At 44.2% G+C, this 14,515-nt stretch overlaps 1 long non-coding RNA gene across 1 annotated transcript; it reads right to left on the reverse strand.

Moving 5' to 3' along the window:
* Positions 1-1,561: 1,561 nt before the first annotated feature.
* On the reverse strand, positions 1,562-3,514 carry LOC135232772 (uncharacterized). The gene is made up of 3 exons (XR_010323339.1): positions 3,469-3,514; positions 3,230-3,351; positions 1,562-2,971 (listed from the first exon to the last, which is right to left on the reverse strand). It is a non-coding gene; the product is annotated as an uncharacterized LOC135232772 (long non-coding RNA).
* Positions 3,515-14,515: the final 11,001 nt, after the last annotated feature.

Genomic DNA, 14,515 nt, shown 5'->3' on the forward strand with positions numbered 1-14,515 from the left:
TTCCAAGAGCTCACAGGTCAGGGAGGGTTCTTAGAAATGGATCCTGGTCAGAGGGTGTGCATGTTACCATGAGGTAAATATACTAATTGATTTGATTTCCATAAATGTTATATGTGCTAATTTCCATCAGTGGCCAGACATGAGGAGCCTCCAGAAGTAGGGCCATACACTGTGGTGACAGATGTCAATCCCACTTGTCAGGAGATTGTTGCTGTGTCCATGAGGGATGGCGAGGCCTGAGAGTGGGTGCAGGGACAGGGCAGAGAGGACCATGGTGACTACTCAGATATGGGATGTGAGGAGGGGCCTTTTCCCAACCAAGGCAGGAGGAGGCCCTCAATGAGCACCCAGGTAACCTGCTGCACTGGTTACTGGGCATCCTGAGTGGTGTGAGTGTGAGGACCAGAGGGATGCAGGCCAGGCTGGACCTGAGCCCCTGAGAAAGGCCAGGCTGAGGCTGTAGGGATTAGATTTGCCTCTGTGTGTGAGATGTGATGGGAATGAGGAAGATGAGGTGACCGAGAGGGAAGTTCAGTCAGTTCTCCTTCCCCTGTGGTCACAGGCAGAGTGATAGAGCCCCCAGGAGCAGGGCCCTACACTGGGAGATAAGTCTTTAAACTTCACTAGTCCCTTGGGTTCTACGGTCATACTACTCTAAACGACTTGATCTCGGATGCTAAGCAGGATCAGGCCTGGTTAATACTTGAATGGGAGACCACCTGGAAATACCACGTGCTGTAAGGTTTGTGGAGCCCTGGTGGCACAGAGGTTAAGAGCTCTGCTGTTAACCAAAAGACTGGGAGTTCAAATCTATCAGACACTCCTTAAAAACCCTATGGGGCAGTTCTACTCTGTCCTATAGGTTCACTATGAGCTGGACTTGACGGCAACGTGTTTGGTTTTTGGTTTTAGACCCTTGGGAGGGTTGCTTTCTCTGCTGGCAAGGATGGAACAAAGGTCTCTGAAACCAGCATGAGAGCTAATGTGGAGGATCTAGGTTGAGCAGCCCAGGACTCAGATCAGCCCAGCAACCCCAGAGGCACAGCCAGGGCTCAGGGAGTAGGACTGTGTGCTTAGGGGGCTCCTGGCTGGGTGATGGGCTGTGGTTCTAAGGTCAGACTCTGGGGTCAGAAGTTAATCATGAAAGGTTCTCCCTGTGTTGCAAGCAGAGAGGCCTGAGTCTCAGGGGCAGGGAGACTCAATGTGAGGCCAGAGCAGGCTTTCAGGTTCCCTGAAGTAATGTTCTGCATGCAGCAATCAACCATGCAGGATGTTGCAAAGGCTGTACCAACAACTCTAAGGTCCAGACTTGTGCAATGTGTCCTTAATTTATAAATCAGGAAATAGTTGGGCTTTTCCCCTGTAGTAACATTCTCACTCATTGCATTTTCTCCCATGGGCTAGAATTGAGCGGCCTTTCCAGCAGTCACCTCTCATGGTGTCCTCCCTCCTTCAGCACCTGGGAGTGAGCATCGCAGACACACTGTCTGTGATGCTGACAGTCATAAATCATTGTAGATTTCTGAAATTTTTATGTTCTATTTCTTCTTCAGAACTCAGCTGTATTAACAAGGAAGAGAATGAGAGGGGCTGGAGGCAGCATGGATGGGCCTCCGTCTCCATCTCTCGGATCAGTGCATGTGCTGTAACTGACACCACAGTAATGACAGCCAAGTTCATGCTGACCACCTGTGGTTTGTGATGATAAAAAGGCCCTGAGAGGGTCACTTTCCAATCTAACGATGTATGCATATTGGCTAAGAGTCATTTAAGGCTAAATCATGATGTGGTTATTTTTATATTTTTATTTCCATCTCCTCATGACAGACAACACTTGGGGAATGGCAGAACAGCCTTGTGATCTGTGAGCTTCGTGCTTTAGCAAATGGACCAGCTTTGTGTGTTTTCAGAACTGACAGGAAGTGTGGTCTAGAGTTCACGGCAGTGCCTGTAAGGACCTTGCTGGGTCCTGAATGAGGGCTATTCCTTGCCTTGGTTATTCCTACAGTCCTTCTCTGCCTTCCACACCCCCCAGAGATAAAGATGCTCTGAAGGCTGGCCTTTGGAACAGAGGAGAAAGCCAGTGCCACTGGCTGGGGCTCTTGGATTTGGGGACAGGTGAGTTCATTTGTTAAGGGCAGTGAGTGTGTCAAAATGGGTTCACCAGGGACTGGGCCGGATGGAGCAGGAGGGCTCAGTACACTAGGGGCTGAGAAGGGGCCATGTCCATGATGTGCCCACCATCCACAGTTTCACCTTCATGGTCATCATTGTGTGGATTTCAGATGGCTCCATTTCCTGTGCTACCTGCAATCCCAAAGGGGCAAATGCTGGAAGCTGTCCACAGTCTCTTGCCTCAGGGCAGTATGAGGACAGTGCAGAGCTCTCCTGGCTGAGCCTGGCTCTTGTGAAAATCATCCTTTCCTGTGAGTGTGGCCCTACCCATCTGCTCCCAAAGCTTCTCTGCCACAGAATAGAAAACAGGGTTGGGGTAACTTAGAGATAATATTTCCCTGTGTATTCCAGGGGTGAATGGATCTGGAGTTTCAGGTGAATTTTTGCTGAGAGAAAGTTCCCATGAGCAGGACAGAAAATGAGGGGGGAAGAGTCCTCTTTATTCAGACCTTCTCCAGATAATCCATGGTGGGTCACAGGTTCACTTTTCCTGGAAGCCCCCCTTTTCTGGTGGGGGAGGGATGGGAGACCTTCATCCTGGTCCTGCCTGAGCCCATGGCAACATTTCTGAGTCTCTAGGAATCTACAAGGAAACTCCCCCTCAACCCCAGGTCTCCAGTCTCTTCAGTGCTCAGAGCTGATAATCTTGCTCAGTTCCTGCCCTTTCCCCAGGGCCTGGGGTCTGAGATGGGTTCCTTTTCTCATCCCCAGGAGCAGCTCCTAGAGGTAACTGAAGAGCCACTTTCTGCTTTTGGATAGAGCTAGCAGAAATGTTTGTGTCAGGCTTTAGTAATCTCTGTAAGAAAAAAAAAAAAAAAAAGACAAGAGGACCTTGATCCTCTTGTAAACGTTTCAGAACATATTTCAACTTCTCCCTGGCACTGGGTCCCACACGGACCTTTTCTGTGCTGGGCCTGGCTTCACTCAGAGACCCCTCCTCTGCTCATCATTCCTGTTCCCCTCTTTGCTGCTGTTTTCTGAATTCAGATCACAGCCGGGTGTGGGGTAGGGCAGGTCCTGGCCTCCCATGAGCACATTCATGGCCCATACTCACCTCATAGATAGGAACAGCTGCCAGGGGCCATGCAGGGGTGCTTAGGTGAGAGATAGGGAGAAGACATCAAGGACAGGCACAGAAGAGTTTGTAAGGGGCTGGGGGCCAGTGTAGAGTGGGGCCTGGGGGACAGAAGCCAAAAAAAAAAAAAAAAAAAGGTTAAAAAAATAAGTAAATAGAAAACAAATGTAAATGAAATGGTGTTGCAGTAGGATTTGGTGGGTGGGAGCAGGGCATACCTGGGGAGGTCATGTGCTGGTGGCTCTGCAGTGGTGTGGCTTGGGCTGTTGAGAAAGGGCATGGTTGGCACACGGGACTAGGTGGGCAGGAGAAAGGAAAAGAAAGAGAGAAAGAGGGAGAAGAAACCAACCAACAAACAAAAATAAATGAATAAAAAATAAAATAACAAAAACATGGTGGTGGGGGAGCTGACCATTGGGGGCGGGTGGAATCGGGGTGGTGGAGAACTTATATCTGTCTCACCAGCTGGCACAACATGGCCCATCAGGAAAGGGCAGAGGCAGTGAAGGGCATAGATGGGAGTGAGAAAGAAAAGTAGACCAGGGAAGTTAAAGAAAAATAAAAAATACGTTGCTGAGAAAGTAGACCTGTGGGGGCAGTGCAGACCCAGAAAGGCAGTGTGCCAGAGGCTCTCCATCCAAGTGGTACAGTACAGTCTGCCAAGAAGTTGGGGGTAGTGCACAGGGCTAGGTGGATGGGAGAAAGTAAAGGAAGGAAGGGAGAGAGAGAAAACAAACAAAAAGAAACAAACAAACACACACTAAATAAGTAAATAAAATGGCACTGAGGGAGCTGGTTGGTGGCAGTAATGACTGTCTGACCAAGTTGTGCTGCATGTCCACTCCAGAAGGGGCAGTGGCAGTTTACAGAGCTGAATGGGTGGGAGAAAAGGAAGGAAGGAAAGGAGAGAGAGAGATAAAAAAAAAAAGCAAACAAACTACAAAATCACAGGCCATCAAGAAGGGGAAGGAATGGCACACAGGGCTTGCTGGGCAAGGGAAAGGAAAGGAAGGAAGAAAGAGAGGGAAACAATGAAAAAGCTTAAAAACAATATCAAAAAACAAACAAACAAAAATGGCCCTGAAGGGGCTGGCCAGTGGGGGCAGGGCAGACCCTGGTGGCAGTGAGCTGGTGTCCCTCTGGCAGAGCAGCTATGGCCCTTTGGAAAGCAGCAGAGGCTGCATAGAGGGAAGGAGGTTAGGGAATGGGAAAACGTGTATCCCTGGTTAACTAGTGCTCTGTCTCCTGTTGGGAGCTCCATGAAGTTGCCTTCTTGTACTCCCTGTCTGCTGTAGTCCAAGATAACAAATCTGGCCACGTTAGCTGGTAGGGGACTTCTACTCTGTAGCTCTACTTGTTCTCCGTCCATTTCTTATTCCATTTGGTGCTTGATCAAGTTCTTTATTCCTTCATTTGGTGCTTAGGGTTCCAGGATTGCCATTTGTATCTGGTTTATTTAATTTTTCAGGTCTTTGTTGCTGAACTAGTTTTTTTTTTGTTGTTGTTGCTGAGGGACGGCATGATGTTTCTGTTTATAGTGCCATGTTGGCTCCATCTCCATCTTTTCATACTACTTTGTTATGATCCTTTTTATTTCAGTTGGGTCTGTTGTAATGTCCCCCATTTTATTTCTTATTTGGATTATTTGCATCCTTTCCTGTTTTTCTTTTGTCAGTTTGGCCAATGGTTTGTCAATCCTTTCAAAGAACAAACATTTGGTTTCGTTGATTCTTTTTATTGCTTTTCCATTCTTTATTTCATTTATTTCCATTCTCTGTTTCATTTACTTCTGATCTTCATTATTTCCTTTCTTCCGGTGGCTGTGAGCTTCATTTGCGGTTCTCTTTCTATTTATTTGAGTTGTAGAGCTAATGTTTTGATTTTGTCCCATTCTTCTTTTTTGATGTGTGCACCTATTGCTATAAATTGACCTCTGAGCACTGCCTTTACTGTGTCCTAAAGGTTTTGGTATGATGTGTTCTCATTCTCATTTGATTTCACAAATTTTTGATTCCATCTTTGATTTCTTCTATTACCTAATGGTTTTTAAGCTAAGTATTATTCAGTCTCCATGCATTTGATATTTTTCCCTTGCTCTTTCTGTTATTAATTTCTACTTTTATGCCGTGTGATCAGAGAACATGCTTTGTGTTATTTCAGTGTTTTGGATTTTGTTGAGGGTTGCTTTGTGGCCTAAGATGTGGTCTACTCTGGAGAATGTTCCATGTGCATTGGAAAAGAATGTACACTTTGCTGGTGTTGGGTGGAGTGTTCTGTGTATGTCTATGAGGTCAAGTTGGTTGATTGTGGCCTTTAGATGTTCTGTATCTTTGTTGAGTTTCTTTCTAGATGTTCTGTCCTTTACCAAGACTGGTGTGTTGAACTCTGCTATTATTATTGTGTAACTGTCAGTTTCTCTTTTCAGTGCTATTAGAGTTTGTTTTATGTATTTTGGAGCCCGGTCATTGGGTGTGTATTTATTATGGTTATGCCCTCACGGTGGATTGTCTTTTTAATCATTATATAATGTCCTTCTTTGTCTTTTATGATGGATTTTGTTTTAAAGTCTATCTTATGTGAGATTAGCATTGTCATTCATGCTCTTTTTTGGTTGCTGTTTGGTTGATATATATTTTTCTGTCCTTTGGTTTTTAACGTATTTATGTCTTTGTTTCTAAGGTGTGTCTCTTATAGGAAGACATCAACTCCCTGCTGCCCAGATTTGCCATTTTGAACCTCAGCCACCAAGGGTCATGGACAGGGAGTACAGGGAAAGCAACTTCAAGGAGCTCCTAACAGGGATACATGCTTTCCCACCGCTCCCCACCCCGTGTTTCTTCTCTGTACGAGGCCTCTGTCACTTTCCAACAGGCCATGGTCGCTTGGCTGGAGAGACACCAGCTCGCTGCCAACTCAGTCCACCCAGCATTCACTGGCCAGCTCCTTCAGTGCTTTTTTTTCTTTTTTTTTGGCTTTTATTGTTTCTTCTCTCTCTCTCCCTTCATTCTTTTCCTTTCTCCCACCCAGCTAGCCCTGTGTGCTGTACCCTACCCTTCTTGGTGGGCTAAGCCTCCAGCACATGGCCATGCCATGTCTGCCGTGCCCCTACTTGCCGAATCCTACCATGCCATAATTTTATTTACTTCTCTCTCTTCTTTCTCTCACCCATTTAACTCCACAGATCACATCCTCTCTTTTCCCTCCTGCCTATCAGCACTGAGCACTGAGCACTGCACTCCCAAGTGGCACTGCCCTGTCCCCTGGACCCCGTCCTTCACTGTCCCCTGACTCTGCCCTTTTGGCCTCCGTTCTTGCTGCAAACAACCCATGCTTGCCCTTTCCCACCACTGAACCTGCCTTGCTACACCATAGCTGAGTGACCAGCCTTGCCCACCTGGACAAGATACTGAGAAGTGTTGTTTTGACGTATGAGCAAGGAACAAAACACGCCCAGCCTGTCTGCCCAGACAAAACAAAATAAAACAAAAAAGCAGGATAAAACAAATAAATCTATGGTAAATAAACACAAGAAAATAATTCCTGAATGTTCCAGAGAGAGCAGACATTATCAAAACATAAAAAAGGACAGTATGGCTCCAGAAAAGGACCATACTAAAACACCAGATGACCTTCAGGTAGAAGAAAAGGCACTGGAACTACCTGATACGGAATTCGAAACTCTAATATTCAGGGCTCTCCAAGAAATGAAGGAAAACACAGGCAAAAGTAAGGAAGAAATATAGACAAAATCATGGAAAATACAGACAAAATCAGGGAAAATACAGACAAAGCAATGGGAGAATTCAGGAAAATAAGACAGGAGAAAAATGTCAAGATAAACAACTAGAAATTATACAAAAACAGCAATCAGAAATTCAAAAGAGAAACAACAAGATTTCAGAAATGGACAGTGCAATACAGAGTTTAAGGAGCAAATTTGAAACAATGGAAGACAGGATCAGAGAAACTGAAGACAATTCCTTGGATACCACTGTTTTAGTTATCTAGGGCTGCTATAACAGAAATACCACAAACAGATGGCTTTAACAAAGAGAAGTTTATTCTCTCACAATGTAGGAGGCTAGAAGTTTGAATTCAGGGTGTCAGCTCCAGGCAAAGGCTTTCTTTCTGTTGACTCTGGGGCAAGGCCCTTGTCATCAATTCCCCTAATCTAGGAGCTTCTTAGCAAGGAACCTTGGTTGTAAAGGATGCACTCTGCTCCTGGTGTTACTTTCTTGGTGGTATGAGATCCCTTTGTCTCTCTGCTAACTTCTCTCTTTTATATCTCAAAAGAGATTGCCTTAACACACAACCTAATCTTGTAGATTGACTCCTGCCTCATTAAAATAATTGCCCCTAATCCTGCCTCATTAACATCATAGAGGTAAGATTTACAACACATAGAAAAATCACATCAGATGACAAAACAGTGGGCAATCACACAATACTGGGAATCATGGCCTAGCCAAGCTGACAGATATTCTTCGGGGACACAATTCAATCTTGACAACTACTCTGAGGAAAAATCAGAGAAAAGAATGAAAAAAAAAAAATGAAGAAACCCTGAGGATACAACAAAAGCAAAAATTTCGGTGTGATTGGAGCTCCAGAACAGGGGGAGAAAATGGAAAATACGGAGAGGATCCTTGAAGATTTGCTGACAGAAAACTTCCTTCATATCATGAAAGATGAAAAGCTAACCACCCAAGAGCTCAACAAACTCCATATAGGTATATAGTCTCTTAACTGCTGTGGGCAGGCACTGAGATATTTAATTAAGTTGGTATTACATATGCTGCAATTTGATTGTTGTGTTCTAATCTTTCCCCTTTGTACCAGCTGTAGGTTAAAGGATTCACTGGTGGATTGTGGACAAGTAGAAGATTGTTTCCCTCCATAGCACTGAACGATAGTCATTGAATAATAAGTTGGGCTGTGATCAGTGGGCTCCAGAAAATTAAAAGTGAGATTAGAAGAGGAGAGAGAGATATCAATCAGCATTTAGACAATTGTATTGGGATGGAAACTGGGGCCCCTTAAGTCTGAGCAGGTCTCTTTCACCCATTGGACATGGGGTGTGTGCGCTTACCAAGGTCAGCATTATTTCAGCACCTTTGAAAGTCTTGTTTCCTCTTTTTCTAATACTCTCTCCCTTGTGTCTGCACAGGCTCACTCACTCACTGCCCTCAGATACCTGCTCACACTCAATGCCATCCTTGGAAACTGCCTTCTCTGACACCTCATCTACAGAATCACTGTCTTCATTTTCTGACCTTTCCTGTCCTGTGTCCTCTGTGATGCTTATCAACAGCTGACATCACCTGCAAATCTGTTTCCTTGTCTGTCTTCCTCTGCCCTAGACATGAGTTACATGAGGGCAGAGGCTTGTCTTGTTTTGTGTTGAACCCCTAGTGCCTAGACAGGCCTGCAAATACCTGGGGGATGAAACAGTAAATGTTCCCAGGGCCCCTCCAAGTGCTGGGGTTTATTTGCCCATTTTTGAATTCGGTAGGTGATGGGAGTAGTTTCAGGGGTTCATTCAACCTCCATGGTTCTATAAAGTGTTCAGTCTATGAGAATTTGAAATTGTGTTCTGCATTTTCCACCTTTGGATCAGGAATCTTCTATGGAATCTTTGATCAAAATGTTCAGTAATGGTAGCTGGGCACCATCTAATTCTTCTGGTTTCATAGAAAAGGAGGCAGTTGCTCATGGAGGCAATTAGCCACACACTGCATATCTTCTTCCTATTTCTGACTCTCCTTCTTCCTTTGTTGCTCCAGGCAACTAGAGACCAATTGCTGTGCCTTGGATCGTTGCTTGCATGCTTTTAAGTCCCCAGGAACTACGAGGAGGTGGACCAGAGGCACTAAACACATTGTTAGACCAATTAACTAGGATGTTCCATGAAACCATGATCCTAAACATCCAAACCAAGGAAGAAAATTCCTTGAGGTTTTGGTTGTGCATAAGCAGCCTCAGTAGCTACTTTTTTTTTTTTTTCCCCCTTCTGGTAAATATATCTATCACACAACTTTGGCCAGTTTAAATTTTTACAGGTGTACAACTTATTGACAGCGATTACAATAATCGACAACCCTACTCTTAATGTGATTTTTCCATTACCATTAACTCCCCCTTTCTCTCTCCCTTCCATTCCTGGTAAGCACTTGTTATGAATTGTGTCACACAAAATATGTGTCAACTTGGCTAGGCCATGATTCCCAGTGTTGTGTGGTTGTCCTCTATTTTGTGATCTCATGTAACTTTCCTATGTGTTGTGAATTCTACCTCTATGATGTTAATGAGGCAAGATTAGAGGAAGTTATGTTAGTGAGGCAGGACATAGTCTATAGGATTAGGTTGTATCTTGAGTCAGTCTCTTTTGAGATATAAAAGAGAGAAGTGAGCAGAGAGAAGAGGGACCTCATTACCACCAAGCAAGAAAAGCCAGTAGTGGAACACATGCCTTGGACCCAGAGTCCCTGTGCTGAGAAGTTCCTAGACCAGGGGAGATTGATAACAAGGACCTTCTCCCAGAGTCAACAGAGAGAGAAAGGCTTCCTCTGCAGCTGGTGCCCTGAATTTGGACTTCTGGCCTCCTAGATTGTGAGAGAATAAATTTCTGTTTGTTAAACCATCCACCTGTGATATTTCTGTTTTAGGAGCACTAGATAACTAATCCATTGCTGTGGAGTTGATTCTGACTCATAGCAACCCTATAGAACAGAGCAGAACTGCCCCATAGGGTTTCCAAAGAGTGGCTAATGGATTTGAACTGCCAGCCTTTTGGTTAGCAATCGAGCTCTTAACCGCTGTGCCACAAGAACTCTGCACCAGGGCTCTTAGATGACTAAGACACCACTAATAAACTTAGATCTCTATGCATTTGCCTTTTCTTGTCTCTTTATATAAGTGAGGTCATACAATATTTTTCCTTTCCTTATTGACTTATTTCAATCAGCATAATGTGTTCAAGCTCCATCTGTATTGTAGCATGTATTAAGAGTTTGTTTCTTCTACTGACTGAGTAGTATTCCGTTCTACGTATGTACCACATTTTGTTTATCCATCTGTTGATGGGCATTTAGGTTACTTCCACCTTTCGGCTGTTGTAAATAGTGCTGCAGTGAACATCGGCATACAAGGCTCTATTTGAGTCTCTGCTTTCAAGTCTTTTGGGTGTATACCTAGGGTGGAATTGCTGGGTCAGAAGGTAGTTCTGTTTTTAGTGTTTTGAGGAACTGCCACATTGTTTTCCACAGTAGCTGTACCATTTTGCATTCCCACCAGCAATGGATGAGAGTTTCAGTTTCCCCACATTCTGGCCAACATTTGTTATTTTCCTTTTTTTTTTTTTTTGATCAATGCCATTCTAATGGGGGCAAGGTTGTATCTCATTGTGGTTTTGATTTGTATTTCTCCGATAGCTAATGATGTTGAGCATCTTTTCATGTGCTTGTTGCCCATTTGAATATCTTCTTTGCTGAAATGCTTTTCCAAGTCCTACGCCAATTTTTGATCGGGTTGTTTGTCTTTTTTTTGTTGTTAAGTTGTAGAAGTATTTTATGTATTTTAGATATTAGACTCTTTCTCAGTCTGTGGGTTGTCTTTTCACCATTGTGATAAAGTCCTTTGGTGAACAAAAATATTTAATTTTTATGAGGGCCCATTTATCTATTTCATTTTTTGCTGCTCGGGCTTCTGTTATCATGTCTGATAGCCCAAAGCTAAAAACTAGGTTCCACAATCTCACCCCTACATTTTCTTTTAAGAATTTTATTGTTTTAGTTTTCAAATTTAGGCCCTTGATCCATTTTGAATTGGTTTTTCTGTATAGTGTGAGGCTTGAGTCCTGATTCATTCTTCTGTATATGAAAATCCAAATTTTCCTGAACCATTTATTGAAGAGACTCTTCCTTTCCTATTGAATGGACTTAACATCCTTGTCGAAATCAGTTGACTATACAAGTGTGCACTGTCGCTTCTTGAGTAGGAGAGTGAACTGGTTTTTAGGAAGGGTAACCAGGCAGTCGTATGCAAAGAAGATTTCAGTAGGGAGACTGGAAATAAAAAGTCCAGTAGTGATTCAAGCAGGAATTGTTGTGGGCCTGTTTTTTTTTTTTTTGGATTAGTTAGAATTATGGGAATGGAGAGAATGACAGAATTGAGAGATGCTAAAAAAGAATCAACAGGCTTTGTGTCTTAGACTGGGTTCTTAAAGAAGCAAATCCAGTAAAGTGTATAAAACGTATATATATACAGCGAGAGAGAGATTTATGACAAGGAAATGGCTCACATGGTTGTAGAGGCTATAACGTGCGTCAAGCTGGAGCCTTCTCCTGATTCATGTAGGTGCAGGGGCTGGCGAACCCAAGACTGGCAAGTTAGACAGCAGAGTTTTTGCTCACAGGCTGAGAAGATTGGCGTATCCCAAGATCCGCAGGCAAGATGGCAGGGAAGTTGCTAGCTCAAGTCCCAGGAACTGGAGATCAGAGGAACAGGAGCCAGCTGCAGGACCCAGAGTGAGCAAAAGCCCATGAGCCTTGCCAGAAAGTCCACTTATATTGGATGCAGACCTCACCCCAAGGAAACTCCCTTTCAACTGATTGGCTATTCACAGCAGATCCCATCCTGGAAGTGATCACATTATATCACATCTCATCATGGAAGTGATCACATCATCATATGACTGCCAAACTACGTCACAACTTACAAACCACTGAGAATCATGGCCCAGCCAAGTTGACACTCAACTTTAACCATCACGGTCCACACCTTGTCAACTTGGCACCTGTACACATCTTCTTAAACCATACATAATCTCTGAATAAAGACAGTTATGAAGTCATGCTTGCGCCTAACATGATACAGCAAATGCACATACAACTGAACATGTACTAGCCAGGTTTACATCTTATATTTTATAAGTGAAGAAAACAAAAATAAATCATGCACACGTACAAGGAAGAAATACTCATAGCAATTACAGTCCTCATTTCTGCAACTGGTCATGTGATCATAACTGGTATTTAGAACTACCTACTTCCACTTACTTCCACTACCCATTCTGTATTCCCTTTGCCGTCAGTAAGCACCTCAGTTGGTTGTGATATTTGCCTGGTGGGGTGACCCAAACCTTCATTCCTGAAGGGTCTGGGGCATTAGTAGTCGTGTCAGAATTGGGTTGCTGTAGTTTTCCATTGACTTTAATCACAGGGCATGGTAGTACTAAGAGATGACCAGAGGGATCTCCTACATCCCAGACATACTCTTCATTACCTCAGTATGTAATATAAACCCAATTTCCTCTTGGTAATCAGGATAAATTACACCAGCCAATGTGGTTACTCCTTCCTTTGTATGCTGATCCAGAGGCATAAGGAGCCCAAAGTGGCCAGGTGGCATTCCTGGCTTCCAGTTTAATGGAATCAGTAATGTGTCTCCAGGTGGGAGCATTCCTCCCTTTGTAACTAAGACCTTTAGACCCCCAGAGCATGAAATCACAAGGGCAGGAAGCAAAAATATTGTGAGTGGGTCACTAGTGGTAATAGTGAGTGGTGCCACTCCCATTTCTACCACTTGATTCCTGGACCCATGAATCCTGGCTATGGGAGAAACAACACTATATATTGGATGCTTGTTTAGAGCACATACAACCTTCTGGAGAACACTGTCCCAATGCTTCAAGGTATTGCCCCCCCTGGCTGGCACCATAATTGTGTCTTTAGAAGGCCAGTCCATCATTCTGTCAACCTAGCTGCTTCAGGATGTTGGGGAACAGGGTAAGGCCAGTGAATTCCATCAACATGGGCCCATTGCCACACTTTATGTGCTGTGAAGTGAGTACCTGGATCTGAGGCAATGCTGTGTGGGATACCATGATGGTGGGTAAGTTATTCTGTAAGTCTATGGATGGTAGTTTTGGCAGAAGCATTTTGTGCAGGGAAGGTAAATCCATATCCAAAGTAAGTATCTATTCCAGTAAGAAGAAAATGCTGCCCTTTCCATGACGGAAATGGTCCAATGTAATCAACTGTCCACCAGGTTGCTGGCTGATCACCTCTAGGGATGGTGCTATATCAGGGACTCGGTGTTAGTCTCTGCTGCTGGCAGATTGGGCAGTCAGCAGTGGCTGTAGCCAAGTCAGCCTTGGTGAGTGAAAGTCCATATTGCTGAGTCCATGCATAACCTCCATCCCAGTTACCATGGCCACTTTTTTCATGAGCCCATTGAGCAATGACGGGAGTGGCTGGGGAAAGAGGATGGCTGGTTTCCAGAGAATATGTCATCCTATCCACTTGATTATTAAAATCCTCCTCTGCTGAGGTCACCCTTTGGTGAGCATTCACGTGGAACGCAAATATCTTCACTTCTTTGGCCCATTCAGAGACATCTATCCACATATCTCTTTCCTATACTTCCTTCTCTCCGATTTTCCAATTATGTTCCTTTCAAGTCCCTGACCATCCAGCCAAACCATTGGCCACAGCCCATGAATCAATATACACTTTCCCTTCCAAGCAAAGTGAACAACTAGGTGCACTGCTTGAAGTTCTGCCCATTGGGAGGATTTCCCTTCACCACTGTCCTTCAGGGAGGTTCCAGAAAGGGATTGTAGTGCTGCCTCTGTCCGCTTTGGAATGGGGTCTGCATATCGAACAAAAGCACCTGTAAACCAGGCATGAGTTTTCTCTTCCTCAGTCAACTGATCATAAGGAACTCCCCATGAGGCCATAGATGCAGACTGGGAGATGGAAGATAATGTGACAGGAATGGAAACCATGGGCATTTGGGCCACTTCCTCCTGCAACTTACTTGTGCCTTCAGGTCTTGCTTGGGCTCGACCTTATATATACCGCTTCCATTGAATGGTGGAGTGCTGCTGTGCGTGTCCAACTTTATGGCTCTGTGAGTCAGACAACAACCAGTTCATGATGGGCAGCTCAGGCCGTATGGTGACTTGGTGGCCCATGATTAAGTTTTCAGTCTCTACTAAGGCCAATAACAAACCAAAAGCTGTTTCTCAAAAGGAGAGTAGATATCTGCAGAGGATGGCAGGATTTTGCTCCAAAATCCTAAGGGTCTGAGTTGAGATTCACCAGTAAGGGCCTGCCAAATACTCCAAACAGCATCTCTATCTGCCACTGACACTTCAAGCAGTATTCTGTCTTGGTTATCTAGTGCTGCTGTAATAGAAATACCACAAGTGGATGGCTTCAACAAACAGAAGTTTATTCTCTCACAGTCTAGTAGGCCTGTTTT

Source organism: Loxodonta africana, chromosome 11 (assembly GCF_030014295.1).
Source record: "Loxodonta africana isolate mLoxAfr1 chromosome 11, mLoxAfr1.hap2, whole genome shotgun sequence".
Classification (NCBI taxonomy): Eukaryota; Metazoa; Chordata; class Mammalia; order Proboscidea; family Elephantidae; genus Loxodonta; species Loxodonta africana.